Below are 18,945 nucleotides of genomic sequence, written 5' to 3'. Positions count from 1 at the left end.
GCTTGTTGAGACCGCAGTTAAAACTAGACACATCATATCTACTATTACAGTACAGTAGAACCTCAGAGTTACAAACACCTTGAGGATAGACGTTGTTCATAACAGACATTTTTGTAACTCTGAACAAAATGTAATGGGTGTTATTTCAAAAGTTTACAACTGAACAGAAGAAAAATGCTGCTTTTCCTTTATTTTTTTAGTAGTTTATATTTAACACAGTACTTTACTCTATTTGCTTTCTTTTTTCTTTTGTCTCTGCTGCTGCCTGATTTTGTACTCCTGGTTCCAAATGAGGAGTGTGGTTGACTGGTCAGATCATAACTCTGGTATTGATAACTCTGAGGTTCTACTGTTCTACAATACAGTTTATAAAATGCACATTATATTATAGTAATTAAGGGCTTGATTCTGCTTACTGCCACTTTGAACAAAAAAGTACATAAGTCATATCTGTACAGGCCAAATCAACAGCATTTATACTACATTCTGCACAATTGCAGCAAGGGAGGTTTAGGTTGGACATTAGGAAAAACTTCCTAACTGTCAGGGTGGTTAAGCACTGAAATAACTTTTCTAGGGAGGTGGTGGAATCTCCATCATTGGCGATTTTTAAAAGCAGGTTATACAAACACCTGTCAAGAATGGTCTAGATAATACTCAGTCCTGCCACGAGTGCAGGGGACTGGATTAGATGACCTCTCGAGGTCCCTTCCAGTCCTATGATTCTATATATGAATCTGCAGGCCCTACTAGCTTCTTGCTGCACCTATGGAGCTCCGCTGCTTGTTTCTCTTAAAGCTAGTGATAGGTTTATATCGGTTTATATCAGCCTTGATGATGTAAGCCATTTTTTTATAGAGAATAGCTAACAATTTACTTAATTTAGGAGGTAAAATAGCTGATATTTTCATTTGCATTTCTAGTTTCCCCAAGTCAGGGAGACTTGTGGCTTCAGGCTTCACAAGACCCAAAGGACAGCTTTGGGCCCAGCCCAGTAGGGGATGTAAAATGAATAGCTATAGGCAAAACCACAAATATATGTACTTAAATCCAATGGGATTTTAGTATATGCCTAAGTGATTTGCTGAAAGGCCTAATTAAAGAAAGCTTTCAATGTTCCTGCTATTTAACTGCAGATTCCATAATTGCTTAAATTTTGACTTTGCAACTCTGGAAGTACACAGCAAAATCTGTACAAATCAGTATTTAATCTTCTTTATCTCCTTTTCCCTTAAAACAACACACAAGGGAAATAAAATACAAAGACTATGGTAATGTGATGTTGTTACAACATTGAACAGTCATCAAGAAATGCAACAGTTGGGGTTTCATAATAACATTAATATACTTATACTACAAAAACTAAATATTAACAGCACTTTCTACCTGTAAAACCTATACCAAGTAAACAGAAATTGCAGTTATTCAAGGTCTGGGACTTCCTATGTTTGTTCTTGGACCACTGCCAAAGCAAGTATTGGTAGATCCCTTGAACCAGTAGCAGTTTTTCAAGTCTGATATCCTGCAGTTCTTCAGGGCAAGTTGGAATCCACAGCTCTCCAGCAGGAGAGCAGTCACACAGTGACACGCCGGCCATTCAGCTTTTTTCCCCACTTGAATTTTGTGATATTAGCAGAAGATACCTCAAGGACTACAGAGGTAGAACTTACTGAATGTAAAAACCATGAATCTCTAATGCTAGAATTTAAGGGGAGGAGGGAGGGTTATTAGAATGACATGATTTGAATAACTGGTGTTTTGTAACCTGCCAGGGCTAGAACAATTATTAGGAAAAAATCCAATGCCCAATACATTTCTATAATCCTGTTCCTGATGGTTATACTCTCAAAATACATACATTTTAAGCATCTCTTCATTTTGTATAAACAATTTTTATTTTTCGATCGTTCATGGTGTTTTGAAACAATTGAGTGGTTTGAACTATGTAGGTAGAATAAAAATATAGGTAACATATTAATAATTTATTTTAGTCACCTCTGTTAAATTGTACATACATGGAGAATATTAAAATGAAGAGTAATATTTACATTGTAGCTATCTCCATATGGTGTAGGGGTATGACTAGGCCTTGGAACCAAAATTTCACATTAGAACTCTCCCTTTCTGGAAGTGCCCCATATTCACACAAAACTGTCATTTTTGAGTCAACTCTTGGAGCCTCCCTTTGCTTCCCCCCCCCCCGCAATGCTAGTGGAAGCTCCCAAAGTGACTCTCTCATGGGTCCCCATCCACTATGGGGCTATGAAGGTGAGAATCACATCAGGATATTAATCAATACATGGTTGTACAATATAGAGAAGTATGAGCCATTTATTATTATTATTTATTTGTGTTACTGTAGTGACTAGGAGCCCAAGTCATGGATCAGGACCCCATTGTGCTAGGTAGTTACAGACCTTTAGTTTATAATTACACAGTTTTCACAAATCCACATGATGTCCCTGAGTGCTGGATTTTGCTTTAAAATCTATGATTTAGCTGATATGTGAAACTTCCTGAGACTACTTGAACAAAGTCCCAGTTTTCAGTGGATTTCCAAGCATTGCTAATTGAAAGTGATGCTAGCCAGTACTTTTGCATCTCCTCCAGTTTTACTTACCTTTCAAGCAATAGATTCTTTTAGGAAATTTCTTCTGTATATTTTGCTGCTGAATAAATATCTTTTCCCACACTGGATAGATTATCCTGGCAAGTTGGATCTTCAGATCTGACAGCACTGGAAAAAGGAATTTTTAAAAATTTAGGTAATTTAGAAAATGTCACTGACATTTTGTTTCATTTTCTCTGAAATATGTTCAGTTTACTTTTATCAACATAAGTATGTTGTACAGTTGTATGCATTGACTTTTTATGATGAATAATTGAAATTAAGTTATATAGTACCTTTCATCTTGAAGGCTCACTAAAGCATTGTACAAACTAGATATCTACAGTACCTATAAAATAGACACCCTCCCCCCCGTATAGCAGAGGTCAACAATCAAATGTATTACACATTTTGTAGCCCATTATATAAAAGTTGTTGGATGGAAAGAAAAGGTTGTCAAACATACCAGCGCAAACATCGAATTTTGCAAATCAAGAAAGTATCATTGGGTCTTTAATGTCTTTAAGGCGGACAGGACCAGTCTTTTTTTAGAAGCTTGCATGGTGTAGAATTTATCTATTGTAGAAGGCTTAAGAGTTGAGTTTACTCTGGTGGGATTTCAGTTAGGGAGTCAAAGGACTTTATTAGAAACCATGATATGTTGATTAAATAATGCAAAATATTTTGTAATTGCCACCACAAATGCAAAAACAATATACTCTGACATGTTTGTATACAATATTGCAGGTGATTTCTTAGTATAGACCTTGATCCTACAAAGATTTACTTAAGTGCTTAACTTTAAGCAAGTGAGTAGAATGGTTGAAGGCAATGAGACAGCTCATATTCTCTGTGCACACAACGTTAATTTCTGCAAAATTCTGCATTGTGCACTGGTAAAGAATTCCCCCAGGAGTAGGCTTCACTTCAGTCATTACTCGCCCTAGTTTAGATTAAGACTATTGGGGTTATGCCTGCCAATGCTGCAATCACATCTTCACTTGCTGTATACACATACCCTAATAGGTATAGTTTTCATGCAAAGGGGCAGAAGATGGTGTAGATAGATGTATGTAAAAGTAGCCCCTAACTTATATTAATTTACACTGTCTTTCATCTTCCAGCGCCTTTGTGTGTCCATTGCACCAGCTTAGATATCGGGGGAAATCTTCAGTTGGTGTAAATTGCCTTAGATCCATTAAAATTAAAGAGCTATGACAATTTGTTCCAGGTGAGGATCTGCCCCCAGGATGAGTATGAATAGCTTTAAGGTTAGGCTGGGTTAATATAAGGGAGTCTAATTTACGCATCATCTTTGGTCCTGCGAGCCTAAGGAAATAGAAATATAAATAAGTACATCTAAGTAAATAAGGAGCTTTCTAAGTAAACCAAGGATTTCTCAGGGTAGACCTGGTCTTGAGAAGGGTTTCATGTACCAGTGTGTTTGATAAAATGTTCTTCATCTGGTAGGTAGTTCTCTTATGTTCGGACCTAAGTTCTTTTTTCTTGCTATGTACCTGGTTTTGGCTTCCAAACACAAAACTGGCTCCCTAATCATTCAATTACCTGAAATTATAATCATCATCTGCTTAATTAGTAATAGTATTATCTGAAGCACAATTATGTTTCTGCAGAAATACTGGTGTTTCAACAGATAATTTAAAATGTTATTCCACAATGGATTATCCCAGACAATATACCAAAAGTGTCCCATGCCAGATATAGATGAAATTGCAGAGCTCCTTGGTTAGATTCTCAGTTAAGGCATATTTGCCCTACACTTTGATATGCAGTCCTGTGTTGGGGCAGTCAGCAGCCACACCATTGTAGGTGGAGCTCTGGGTTGAAATTCTGTCACAGGGAGGCATAAATCATCTCTGAGGTCTCTGGCGCAAAGTGCGGAATGCATCTGGGTGCTCCCACATTTCTGGGGAAGTGCGGCATACAAACCCGTCCATGCCCACTCAACTCTCCTAGCTGTTGCATGACAGGATGGGATAAAGATCCTGCTTGCTTCCTGTCCCTGTGGATATTCTGCACCCCATCAGGCACATGTAGGCTGCAGTCCACAGTGTTTGGCCCTACCACTTCAGAGGGACACCTTGCTTCACTCTCCACCTTCCTTTGTGCACCCACCGAGAAGCAAGGTACAGCCTAGCCTTAAGTGATTTAAGTTCCAAAAAAACAAGTAACAGTTACATGGCATGTGTGACTGGGGTTAGTCACTTCCGGTTTTAAACTACACTGTTGTTGCATGCTTTTGACAAGTCCCGCTGCATGACTGCATATTAATGATGGCTGAAGCGACTCTTGTGTCTTTGTCGCTGTGTGTGTTTATTTGGAGGTAGATCATGAAGCTGTACTGTTATTGAGGTGTTTTGGTGTTTTGATAAACATTATACTTCAGGAAAATTATAATCCATAATTTGAGAACATTATTCTTTACTAAATATATATACATTGAAATTGAAATTCACTCTTCTAGCCATAAACGTTAGTGGTTATGAAAACTGACTGGCCTGGCAGGCATAAGTTTCCTGATGGGAGTGAGGGGGTGTTTGTGGGAGTAGTGGGAGGGATGTGGGTCTGTGAATCTCAAGAGAATATGGGGATGTGAGAGAGCAGAATCAAGCCTCACAATGAACACAAAAATTTAGTTCAGTGAATGAGGGCTCAATACTTCTTTTTTTAAAAAATTATTTCTCATTGTCTTTTTTGATATTGCCTTCATGGATTTCGCTTGTCCTATGGGACTGCACATTTTTGCACTGCCTCCCTGTAGAGAGTTCAAATTAACAAACATGCAGCTGTTCTAGTCTAGCCACTTCATGACTATGTTCATTCAGATGATTGAGACAATTTTGCAACACCTTGCTGTTTGTAATCCCTAATTCATGGGTAGGGAATGCAGAGGTGTAAATAGTTTGTACGCTTACAGTTTTTACATCATATGTGTAGTCTGTGGGGATATAGTTTATGTTCTTTGGGATTTTTTCTGCAACTTCTTACCCTTCTCTTCTTCTTGTATTGTCTCAGGAGATAGACAGCCTCTGCCCAGAGAGTATTTAGTGTGGTAATTTTTTACATTGACTTGTCTGATAGGATGAAGCCTTCATCAGCACATTGTAGTACATTGTAACACCAAATAATAAAGAAAAGTTTTTCTGTGTGTATGACACACACATTGTAGCATTGTTACCTCCAGCACAAAACCCAGCCAACCAAACAATCTCCTCGACATTTCCCTGCCCCAAAACCCAGCTTGGGCTGCTTATGGGACTGTGGGGAGGGAGGAAAAAAAGGATGTAAAATGACCAGCAATTTAGAATAAAAATGAATTGATGCTACCATGTTTTGGCAATTGGAATTATAACTACTACTCTGGCTTATCATGCTTTATATGAATTATACTAATTTTTTTCCAGAATCTGTTTATTAGCTGCTCTGTTTTTTGGACAGCAGTAGATGAAGGTCATGTCATAGCTATTTTGCATATAGCTGGCTGCTTACTGCTTGCGGTTTTTGCAGTAGGTTGAATGATGATGATGACATAACATACTTTCAGAATGAGTGCAAATCTCATCACCTTTCATAAATAAACATGCATGGTATTTGCATGTGCACAATCTGTTGCCACAATCAAGTGATACTTCGAAACATTAGTTTGGTTTTCATTTTAAGGTACTTTGCTGCTTTTACGAAGTATAAAAATTAGGAAAGAATGCTATATTGAATAAGAAATAAATATATTAAATGATCCTAAATTCCCTGCTGAATTTAAATATTATATAATAGGAAAAAGTTATCATGTGGTAGATATAAAGCAGTAGAAAGGCATTCTTTGTTATCATATTAATTGTGACATGAATTGATATTATTTGTTCATTTGTAACAGTCCTAAAGTATGGAGTTGTGGTAAATGCCAAAAAGAGTGTAATTTGACATTGCACATAATTGTAAAGGATTGAAGCCAATTTTCTCTTTTTTAAATTTATGATCTCGTGTTGTCAGTACAACTTCTGATATCCTAAACAAAAAAAAAACTTTGTTAAAAAAGAATTAAGGTCAGAAGTGTCTTTCAAGACAGTCTTCCTAATAGCCAGAAAGAATTGCGTGCGGATTATACACCTTTTTAAATACCCGATATTAGAATGTCTGGAAATAAACAGTTATAGGAATTATCCATTTCCCAAGTGCCATATGATCTATCATCACCTGCTGCCACCCCTCCTGACTTACACTTATCATCCAATCTTATGTTTGCTCCCTTGTTTTATAATTAATATATAATGTTGAATTCATCTTATTAGTAAAAGTTTAGTGAAGGATTGATGCCAGAACCTAATTTCCATCCTATCTGATTTTAAGCAGCTGGAATCTGGCAGATTCATCGTGCCAAGGTTTCCTATGCCATGGGAAATGCCTCGACTGTGTGGAGCCAGCATAACTAGCTCTATATCGTCCCCCTCCAGGTTTCTGAACATGTAGGGAAAAGAGGATGAAGCTGAAGAGCAGAGACCCTCTAGCAATCGTTGGCTATTGGAACAACCCCTAGTAACCATAGGCAACTGGTGTAATTTAGAGCAGCTCTGAGGATGCTCTAAAAATTATGCTGGATGTTAAGATAGCCCCTTGCCAGCCCAGGTATCTTGTAGCATCAAAGCTGGTTAAAAGCTTTCTTTTCCCTACTCATACCACAGATACAGTGAACATACTTTTGCAGCAGTGGAAGAACTGGTTCTTTGAAAGAAATTAATTCCAGGTTACATTGTTGTTCATAGTTCTGTAAATTTTCTCATAGCTGAATATGGTGATAGAGTCAAAGAATATTTTAATAAGTATAATTTGAATGAGTAATCTCTTTGGTTTTATAGAATATACTGATTATATGGTGGTGTTGGTTTGTGTAAGAGTATGTAGACCTTTCAAGTTGGTGTTTTTAACTATAGTTACTAACATGTAGTTTATGTTGTGAATAATGACTTAGTACATGCAGTTATTGTAATATATCTAAACTGAATCCCTTTTAAAGGGGAATAGTCTTTTTATAATCTGTGAATAATTTACTTTTACTGTTGCATACATGTTTTGCCAGTTTGGAGGGTAAGGTTGGATTGGTGTTGTGTACTGGTTGTGATATCTGTAAGTGATGAAAAATTATCACAATGAGAATCAGGCTGAATTCCTCAACTCTTTAATGCCAGCCAGTCTAAGATTTGGATTATTTAAAGGTGTAGCATTTTTGTGAAGAAAGTATAATATTGTGTGTGTAGGGGACTCCACTAAAACACACTTACAACTTTTAATTTATTTTTAACAAAGACTTTTGTTTGGGAATTTCCTAGTTGTTCAAATGAGTGCCACAATTCTTAATCAGTCTTGCATTAATATCCACCATGCTTTAGCAGGTATTATCAGGAGAAGACTTTTATTCTGCAGACCTACCTGACTTCGCGGGAGGTGCGTATGGCAGTTATACCCAGGTGCATATGGGAATAGTGCATGAGAATAGAGAGAAGGGAAGCTTTTATCCACATTGAAAACTGTAAGCACTTTGAATGCCTACATTTTTTAAATCTAAAACCTTAAGTTGAATAGAATAATCCAACATGAATAGAAGAATCCATCTTTCTCTGCCCCCCCACCCCTCCAGCAGGGCTGGTACAAGATGCAATTATTTGTGTTTCCCCCACAATGCACTTATTATTAAAACTATGTATGCTTTTTATGTAAAATAAATCAACTGCTACACAAATTCCCCAGTGGATGATTAACAAAGTCTCTCAAGCAGCATGGTCCTACACTTTCCCAGTTCCTTCTTGCTTTCTAACTCCATGGTGTGGGTAAAAAAGGATTTGCACTTCCTCATCTTTATATCATTATGCCTTATAATTATTCAGGGACCCCTCTCCCTGCCTTCTGTTGACACCTTTTTACATTTCGGTTTTAAATATTTAATGAGCTCTGCACCTGAATGTGGGGTATGTGTGCCCTATCACAAGCTCAGTATGTATACTTACATTCTCTCTCTTTTTCTAAAAGATATCTTTCCTCAGCAAGGTCAATATATTTATAGAGCAAAGCATTTGGGGGGCACAATCAGCCAACAAACTTAAGAAAATTTTGAAACAGTGAATAAAAGGGAAATTAAAAGAACAGCATAATTTTTAAAAAAAAAACCCAACCTTTCTAAATTCACACAGAATTTCTACCCTGACCTGAAATGTCAACGTACAACTTTGGAACATTTTAAAATTTATTTATTTATTTTTTTGGAGGGGAGATGGAGAGGTGATTGGGAAGGGAGATTTAAAAATCTGGTTTATAATGGAAAGCAAGGCAACAATGCCACTGTGAAGTGGCATTCACTCCCTAATAAACATCCAAGTTTATCTGTTAAATTTTTTATCCTAAATTGCGGTTTTAAAAATGAGTTATTTTTTACAATTCTTGTTTGTACAGTAGGCTAGTTGTAAATCTACTGTGGCTGATGTATTGGTTTGGCCTAAGGTTATGCTTTCAGGTTCAGCTAAAATCAGTCCAGATCATCATAAGTATCAGAGCAATATGGGAGTCAGAAACTAAAAAAGGCTATATAGTCACTTATTTTTCTTTGCTCTTATATCTCTTGCATAGTAAGAGATGAATCAATTTTGAAACCATTTTGAGTGAAGTGTACATAAATAACAAAGCAATATTTGCACCTCTATGATTTGTTGTGCATTTCATTGTGTGAACCCCAACTTGTCCCCAGGCAGGAAGCTGTACCATAGGTGATGCCTTTTATTGGGCTAAGTATAGAGGAGTCATAACTTCATCCTAACTGCCTTTCATTTCAAAGTAAATATATTGAGGTAACCAGTCATTTTATAGAGCTTTATATAGCAAAATTGAACAGGTGGTTTGGGTTGAGGGAATAAAATAAGCTATATTATTGTAGACAGGGAAAATTCTTTTCTCATTACACATTGCTTGGATAGAGTTAAGCAGACAGCTCATGCTGAGAAACTTGAAACTCAGAGAATGCGGCAGTTAGAAAGACAGTCAATAAATGCAGTAGTAATTCAGGATGAACTTAAGCAATTTTTTATTTGAGCAGCTAATTTAAGATAAAAACAAACACCACCCCTGCTCCCTCCCCACCAAAAAAAACCCAGCCCCCCTCCCCCACTATTCTGATGTCTGAGCCTGTAGTTTGGAAATCCATTTTATAAACCAAGCATAATGATGACTTCATTTCTCTGATTAAAGTTAGTCATCTGTTTATTTTTCCAGGGTGAGTTAAATTTATTCACATGGGATTATGTTAGCAATTATGTTTAGAATGAAATCTCTTCTCTTTTTACCACAGCTTTTAAGAAAAAGAGAGAAAAATATTTGTTTGTCTTTCAGTAATCCAGTCCAAATGTTCAACAATCCCTCTATGGCAAAAGGAAGTATTCATTATTAAGCTAGTCTCTCTGCTGAACACATTTGATCAAATAAATATTCACTAATATTTAAAGTATTTATTTCTAATTTTCTTACCCTCTGCTCTAAGACTCTGGTTTACATTATACATGTTTCAAACTTGAAGGCCTGACTTAATTTACACTGAAATCAATTGCAAAATTCCTTTTAACTTTAGTGAGAGGAGGATCTCATCCTAACTTTGTGAGCAGTTTACACTATCAGAAATTACTAAATTTTATAAGAAGATCATAAATGTTCTGATTTGGATTGTAACTGTTTTACAGCGTACTATTTGTTTTTCCTCATTGTTCAGCACAACGGTTCTTGGAGGAAGTTAATACTTTGTTATTGTATTGCCTTGCTACTTTTTTTTCAAGTTAATTGACAATATAAAATGAGCCAATACATTCTGAGAGAGAACCTCAACAGTAATTTTAGACAGTGTTGATATATTCATATATTTTAATTTAGAAACTCCTAGACATGAAGGAGTGCTATGCATTAAATTCAGCACCTGATCATACGCATGTTGGAAAGTATCCAGAGACTGGTCTAGCAAGGACTACTACTTCCTAGTTGTGCCACTGAAATTAAGATCAGCTCCCTAGAGAAGACAATTGAATTAACACAGTATGCTTTATGTGCAACTAAAATAAACTAATCTGTATTATTACTTTGCTTAGAACTTTCAAAAGTGCAGTCAGGTACAGACAGCTCTGACTTTAGATAAGCTGATCTGTTTACATTAAACATTTGTTGTCTTTTCCCAGTAATATGTTCATGTTACATTTCAACAATTGGTTTAATTTTGTGCATATTATCATTACAGTCCAAAAGAAATATTCTGAATTTTAAGAGTGGTGGCTGTTTTAAATGATAGATTTATAAATAGATATTTGTCCCCATTTCTTAGGAGTTTGTTATAAAGATCTCCTAATCAAATTAGTGGAGTTAAAACATAAACAAAACTGCAAATACTAATTGTTTTATTTCAGATCCTATGCATCCATTACACATTTTATATAAAGAAAACAATCATGCAATATCGTTAGCAAACAAATAATAATCACTCAGACATGAAGTAGTATTAAAAGACAAGAAGATTTTGTGATGAAGACAGGAGAAAAAAATAGAAATTTGCAGAAGGGCTGTTGTTGTATCTTGTAAGGAATAGCTAGAAAATTAGATTAATCAAGGAGCAGACATTTGGAAGAAAGTTTGTGTGAATGCCTGACAGTCTTGCTCTTTTCCTCATTTCAAATGTTGGCAGGGTAGCAGGCAGCTCCAAGGGAAATGTGCTCCTTTCATACTTGAGTAATTGATGAATTGTATGCAATATGCAAATGAGAATCCATAAATCTTATGAATGACAGCTTAATTTATGTGAGCCTTAATGAATGCAGGATTAGATTTTAATTAAATATCCTCAAAGGCACCCTGAGTAGTAGGTTTTTTTAGGCCTTGTTTTTTTGAAGACTTGTTTCACATGCAGTGCATTTTGTGAAAGCGAAAAATCAGGCAAAGAACTTAGTAGAAATGTTCTTATGTTTTAATGATAAGCATTGTTCTGTTTTGTGCAGCAAATGGTACTTAACTGATAATAAGCATTTAACAAAATATCTACAGATCTTTTTATACTTCCTACACATTTCCCCAAATTTGATTACCTTTAATTACTTCTGGCTTCTGATATTATATGCTATTTTTAATTACAGGAAAAATTATTAAAAGTTTTCCAAAAATACACAGGAGCCGAGAAGAGTTCATTAAAGTTTGATTGGCAATATAAATGTTTTAAATGCTAAATCTAATTCCACTAAAATAAGGCCTTCCCACCCCTTTTTGAAAATTGCATCTCTAGACAATACATAATGAGATAAAATGATAAATACAAACATTTTGTACATAATATTTAGTAAGCAGAATTCTATGATTAAAGTGGCTTGCAACAATATATGCCGTTCAGTAGTATTAGGGTATGTCTACAGTGCAATTAAAAACCAGTGGCTGGCCTGTGCCAGCTGACTCGGGCTTGTGTGGCATGGGTTAAAGTCACCTGGTATGGGCCAGCTCTGAGTGTCTAACTACAGTGCAGCTATTCCTTAGGGATGAAGGGCCCAATTCTCTTATTTGTGCCTGTTTTGCACTGCTGTAATGCCAGTGGCTTCCGTTGATTCCCTGGTAAGAGGGAAAAGAATCCTGATGAATGCTGATGTATGTTTGAAGAAGATAAGGCAGTAAGTATGCACAAGAAATGTCGGATCAGGCCCTTATCCTCATTTCACTTCTGCTGCTAAACTGGGGAGCTTTAGTGTCCACTGTGGATCAAACCCTACAGTCTGTTCAGACAAACCTCCCACTGACTCGGGGGGATTTTTGCTTGTTTAAAGACTAGTGCTCCCATTTTATTAGGCAGGATTGGGTCGTGGGCAGTCCCTATGGACTGCCAACATTTTAGAAAGGGGCTCCCTCAAAAAATGTTCACTTCAGTTATTAGATAACTATGATATTTCCTGGGAATAATATTTACCACGACTTCTAAAACTAACAATCCATCAGTTTAACACTTTTTTCTTCTTTGCCCAAAACAATACATCAGTTCCATACCATCTTTCCAGATAAGTCAGTTCTTCTATAACCCAGCTTCCTACTATTAACCACCATGATTCCTTCTCCTCAGTACCTCATTGATGCTCCTGTTGGGGGCTCCTCTCTTAGGCCACTGTTCCACACACCATTTGCAGTAGTGGCACATGTGTTGTCTTGCAGATTCTGGTAGCAGTAAAGTCATCTTGTAGTCTCTCACTGTGCATTGGTTGGTCAGATGGGGGAGTGGTCCCCTTTGGTGGAAGGTTGAGTGATCTGTTGAGGTGAGCAGCTCTCCCTTGACTTTTTGAGACTTCTTTATTTGGTGTCTGGTGCTATAGAGGAGTAGGATGGAGGAGCAAGGCTCCAGGCTCCCTCCCAATACCAGTCCTTCAGACTCCAGGCTAGTGTTTGGCAGGTGACACTGGGAGAAGCAGGCTGCAGTGGACTTCCACTCAATGGATCATCATTGTCAACATGATCCCGTCTCTTCTCCTCATGCATTACTAGACCAGTAGGCAGGAGATGGTGTTGGTTAGCAAGGTCTATATGCACATCCCTCATGCACCTGCTGGAGGCATGTGTGGGGAATATAAAAGGGGTGTGCAGTAGATACTCTAGTTGTGGGTGCATTCAGAGAAAGCTCAACATTTAAACAAGCAGAGCTAGCCTTAGCATTTTGGTTGAGTGGCAAAACATTTTCTTTCCCCTGGCTATCCTCCAAATTTAACGGACTTTTGTCCATAATTAGCACACCACAATGCACAGGGCTGGACTCAGGTGAGTGAAAAAAATCTTCGGGTTAATTGACTTATTTTACGTAGAAACTTTGTATGTATTGGAGTGTCCCATGAGTTCCCACCTCCCCAGCCTCCAGCAATTGAAGTGGAACCCAGCTGCGTTCTTTTTTAATCTTTGCAACTGGCTTGCATTTACTTGGTTACATTTTCAGGACTATCATCTCAAGAAAAAGGGCAGGAGATTTTTTTTTTTTTAATTTGAAATCTGAGTTTCTCCTTGACAAAGCCCAGTGCTGGCCCTGTCAACAACAGCCTTGTGTGAATCCCCACCAGCTCCTCAGAGGCCTTGGGAAGGGACTCCAGAATTGACCCGGTGTGTGTGTGGTAATTATTAAGCTGATGAACTGGTTTAGAGGAGAGAAACACTTAATTCTCTATGAACATAGGTCTTTACAACAGTACTTGTTTAATTCAGTAATGTCAAATGTTTGATGACCTATTTGGACTAATTCAGAAATTACTTTTCTGTTTGTAACTTAAATGATCTTTTTAAAGTCAGTGTTGCGCGTTGTAAATGGCAATGGCACAGGGTTGAATGGCAACAGTTTACCTGGCTGGTGATTTCTGATTTTAGGCCATGTCTACACTACCACTTATGTCGGTATAACTTATGTCACTCAGGGGTCTGAATAAGCTACGCCCTGAGCAACATAAGTTTGAGAGACCTAAGCCCTGGCGTGGACAGTGCTATGTCAGCAGGAGAGCAGGGTCAGACCCCTGTTGAATTAGGAGCTGGATTTCCCCTTTATTGTACTATTTACATTTCACTTTCTCAATGAAGTGCAGTATACATGACCAATTTCTGGTAATTTTCACTTTCTGATACATACTATCTTGCATAACGCTTTGTTGTTTGGTTTTGAAATGTTGGAATGTAAGTGTTTTCACTAAAACAGAGACGGAAAAGTGGAATGAAAATATTTCAGAAAGATGTGGAGCTGGAAATGACTGCAAAACTCATCTCAATAGTTGCAACTTTGTACAGATACAAATAATTTTACAACAAGCAAAGATTAACTTCAGCTGAGGTGAACTTGGAGATTTCTGTATGCAATCAGTTCTTAATCTGAGGGACAATATGTAATAATGCTCATTGAACCGTGAAGTAATTATACGTATTATTACAGACATTCTGAATATGTGATCAGATTGGTTAACATTGTTCCAGACCTCAGTTTGTTCATCTCTGAAGAAGTAAACAGTACAAACGTTGATTTATCTTTTGATTATGTTTAGCCAACTGCAAGCACAGAATTTTGTTTGTGTATGTAACACATCAGTTACAGCATATTCATTGCACATGGAGGATTTTAATAAGTTTTAGGGTACGGGAAACTGTATCTTTAAAAAGACACAGGGTACGGGAAAGTGTCATGAGTCACCTAATAACTGACATATGAGATGCTTTTATAATATTTACAAAACCATGATGAGGTGGAATAATATAGCAGTTGCATTTTAAGTATGTGACATTAGATACGTTTGAACAACTATCTTTAGTGATGGTCTACTGCAGAAGGCTGTTAAGTCAAAATATACAAAAGCCCTTGTAAAATTTGAAGAATCATTGGTATAGGATAAAGTTTTTGCAGTGACATGTATTTTAATGAAATATTTTGCGTCATACAGTCCCTTTATCCCACATCTATAACTCCAATTAAGGGGAAGAATCTGGCATGGCATATATGAATGGCTATAATATGCTACCAGTGTATGCTTTAATAAATAATGACAGTGGGCCAGCGTCTGAGACTCCTACTGCACAAATAATACCATTTAAGTCTGTGCTGCTGAACCACTTCTCATAACAGTATGTAATACCATGTACTTTGGATATCAGGTTTCAGAGTAGCAGCCGTGTTAGTCTGTATTCTCAAAAAGAAAAGGAGTACTTGTGGCACCTTAGAGACTAACCAATTTATTTGAGCTTAAGCTTTCGTGAGCTACCGCTCACTTCATCAGATGCATGCAGTGAGCAGTAGCTCACAAAAGCTTATGCTCAAATAAATTGGTTAGTCTGTAAGGTGCCACAAGTACTCCTTTTCTTTTTACAATGTGATTTGTTGCCTGTGAGTTTTAACCATAACATAACATAACATAACATTTCATGACTTTTTGGGGTTTAACTGAGATCCTTGATTTTAATAGTTTCCTAAAATGTAGCTTTCTTTAAAGGTCTTTTCAGTCTTGGGTCCAATCCTGCAAACAGGAATAACTTTATTAGCTCAATGTGTGAGCAAAGTTATAGTTGTGTTTGCAGGATTGAGACTGTAGTATTTATGTGGGGGGAAGAAGGAAGGTTCAGTGACTCATATTTTCCATCCCAATAATGTTGCCCTTCTTATTTGTTGTATATCTGGACTCATGAACTTCTGTTCTGTTAGCTATTGTATGTATAATATGAATTCTGCAATCGTTAAGTTTCTGCAAAGTTAGTCATTGTAATTTTTAACAATTCTAAGATCTTTTGGTACAGGGAACTTTAGGAGACTGATGTATTCCATCTATAGTTCTGTTTCCGGTATTTCTCCATCGTCTCAAATTACAGTAGAAGATTATTGTAAGGAATTATTTACTCTCAGGATGTATCTGGGAATTCTAATCAGAGAGTGATGTTAGTGATTGCTGAGGGTTATACATAGTATAATCTGTAGGAAAAATGGGTTAAGAAAAATTTCTAAGGTCTGTGATTTCTTCAGAGAACCAATATTTGTAAAAAAGTGAAAAGAGGTCCTGGATGTCAACCAGATTCCTGTCTCACTGCTCATTTGCAGTATTACCAACACCAACTGTTCAAAAATTGTAAGTAAGGCCCCAGAAATCATGCGATTGATTGATTGATTTTAAAAATCAATCCCTTTTTTAAAAATTGTTTACTTATCTGTCTTTTTGTTTCTGAGTGGGTACACACTGTTCATATTATCAGGCTTTTCTCTGCAACTTTGAGCAGGGGTCTTCGAACAATTTGTATAGTGAGGGTGCTGAGAACCATTGAACCAAACTGTAAACTCTGTGTACAATGGAATCCACTTCAAACCAGGTGGTGCGGCAGCATCCCCCCCCAGCATCCCTAGTTCCAGCATCTATGACTTTGAGGGCTAGAAACTAGAAATAAATAAATAAAAAAAATAGATTTTCACATAATCACAGGATTCCAGGGATTTGGGCTTCATGAAAAATCACCATCTATTGTGAGATTTACAATAAAATTTAGAGTGGTGATATAGTGCCTATAGGCCCTATTTTCTAAGGTAAATAAACTCTTGCTTAAAGTATTTATGTATCTATTTATTTATTTGTATTGTATTATTTGTATTGTTGGAGTGTCAAAGAGCCCAAGTCATGGACCAGGACTGTACTGGGCTAAGCCGTACAAACACAGAGCAAAAAACTATCCTTACCCTCAAAGAGCTTACAATCTAAGTTATGCATGTGCTTAAATATCTTACTGAACTGAGTCCTAGTTTGTCCTTTTGAAGCTTAACTCTATTGGAGCTAAGAAGTAGTGGTACCACAGAATTTTTTTTTTTTAAGTGACCAAGAACCAACTAAGATTTTAATGTCATATCCCAGCCATGTTCAGTTGATTTTTGGTTTTGGGGGGCTTTTTTCCTCTTTTTTTTCTGCCAGTTATGTGACAAGAAATGACATGAACACTGGTTCTCTTACAGTGTTTTCAACTATCCAGAAGCTTAACAAACATCAGATCTTCCACTATAGCTCTAGCTTTGCATACTTCTGTGAATAATGCTGTCAAGTCCATGCAGCTACTCATATCACTAGGAGCAGGATTTTTGGACCTTTTCCCATAAATGACTCCCTGAAACACTGAAGAAGTCCGTGCAAAATATAAAAACAATAAAGAGAATCTATGGTGACAAGAGAATCAAGACCAATTTTTTTTTGTAAGTTGATTGACATCTCAGAATTCTCCGCTGCATCCTAAAATCTGCCATGCTGGTAATGATTTTATCCTGTACTGATGGAAATCTGAGACTCAAGACTCCTTCTATATTCAGTAGTTGTACTTGTACATTGTAGAGAGAGAGTTGAGTAGATTGTGGATATGCAAGTCTGTAAAGTGTAAAACTGGGAGGAAGGAAGCATAAACACAGATATTAGGTCAGAAGGGTTTAGGTGTTTGCTGAGTTTATAGCTTTTATCAGAATGTAGTAATAATAGACGTATTTTGGTGTTTATGCAGCTCTTAACTTGCCTACTATATACAAGAGTTGGCTGGCGCCAACTAGGGCTGGTATGGGTTAGAGGAAATATATTGAGTATGTCTGGGATGTGCCAATTATACTGAAGAGGCAGGAGGCCTTGGCCTCTTTCAAACAAAACGCTTATGTTGCAAAGGCCCTGCTTGTTTTACTATTGCCAAATTCAAATAACTGTAATTCTCAATACATCTTGGACGCTCTATTAGTTCATGGCCTTTTATGAGAGAAAAAAAGTTGAATATTTTTGTTTTTTTAAAAATCAGAACACAAAATTGCTATTACAGAGAGAACCATCACCCCGTCATTGCTTACAGGTACCACAGGTATTGTGGATATTTCTAGAAGGGACACGACACCTTTTATGTTAGTCTTCACTTTGAATGGAATACTTGTAGTTTCGGTGTACATTGGACTGAAGTCCTGATGGAGCACTGAGTTTTTGATGCTGCTTTGCATCTGCCAGTGGGGAAAGATGGAAAATGGTACTCCCTGGAGTGCTGTTGCATTAGGGCAGTATAAGGATACCTACTATGATCACTGAGTAATAGTGTTATAAAATGATACAAAACAGAATGTTAACCAATGAACAGATACCTACAGAACAAGCTGCAGTGATGTGTAATATTATTTCAATCTTCTGGTAGTCCTTGTTTCAAAGCAGATGAGACATTAATTGAGCAAAGAAAATTAAAAAAAATCTATGTCCAGGGTATTTGAAATGAACACAAAATTAAAACACAGTAGTGCTGACCTAATGTATTTTTTCTGGAATCATATAGAAATGGTATTGGGTCAACAGCTTCTTTGAACCTACTACCATATTAATGGATGCATTATGAATTTGATGTGAGTTTTGTGCATTCTTTCTTTATATACAATAGAAAGAATATGTGGTAATAGGAAGGCTCATTCACTATTATGGATCCACAAGATGGAATGTTATTAGTCATATTTTATATCTTCTTAATACACATTCTCAATTTCTGAAAAGACAATGTAATTACAGATTTTTTTGGGGGGGGAACCACATCTATTAACAGAATGAACAAAAAGCATTAAATTTTTTGGCCCTTCAGTGGGCTAAATATATGTTGGTATTTTATCTCCTGGTGATAATTATAATTGTGTTGTTGGATCTCAACTCTTCTTTAATTTAGCTCCATCAGTATTAATCTCTTGGATTACACTTCAGTGGAACTCCATTTAATATTATCTAGAATAGGTGTACATTTCTGTGATTGAGAGAAACTTACACAAACATTGTGGCACTAAGCAA

At 36.8% G+C, this 18,945-nt stretch overlaps 1 protein-coding gene across 1 annotated transcript in view; it reads left to right on the top strand.

Moving 5' to 3' along the window:
- DACH1 (dachshund family transcription factor 1) overlaps positions 1 to 18,945 on the top strand; it is a 426,532-nt gene that overhangs the window by 136,635 nt on the left and 270,952 nt on the right. The window lies entirely within an intron of this gene.

The sequence above is a fragment of the Eretmochelys imbricata genome, chromosome 1 (assembly GCF_965152235.1).
Source record: "Eretmochelys imbricata isolate rEreImb1 chromosome 1, rEreImb1.hap1, whole genome shotgun sequence".
Taxonomy (NCBI): domain Eukaryota; kingdom Metazoa; phylum Chordata; order Testudines; family Cheloniidae; genus Eretmochelys; species Eretmochelys imbricata.
This window is presented reverse-complemented; position numbering and strand designations above follow the sequence as displayed.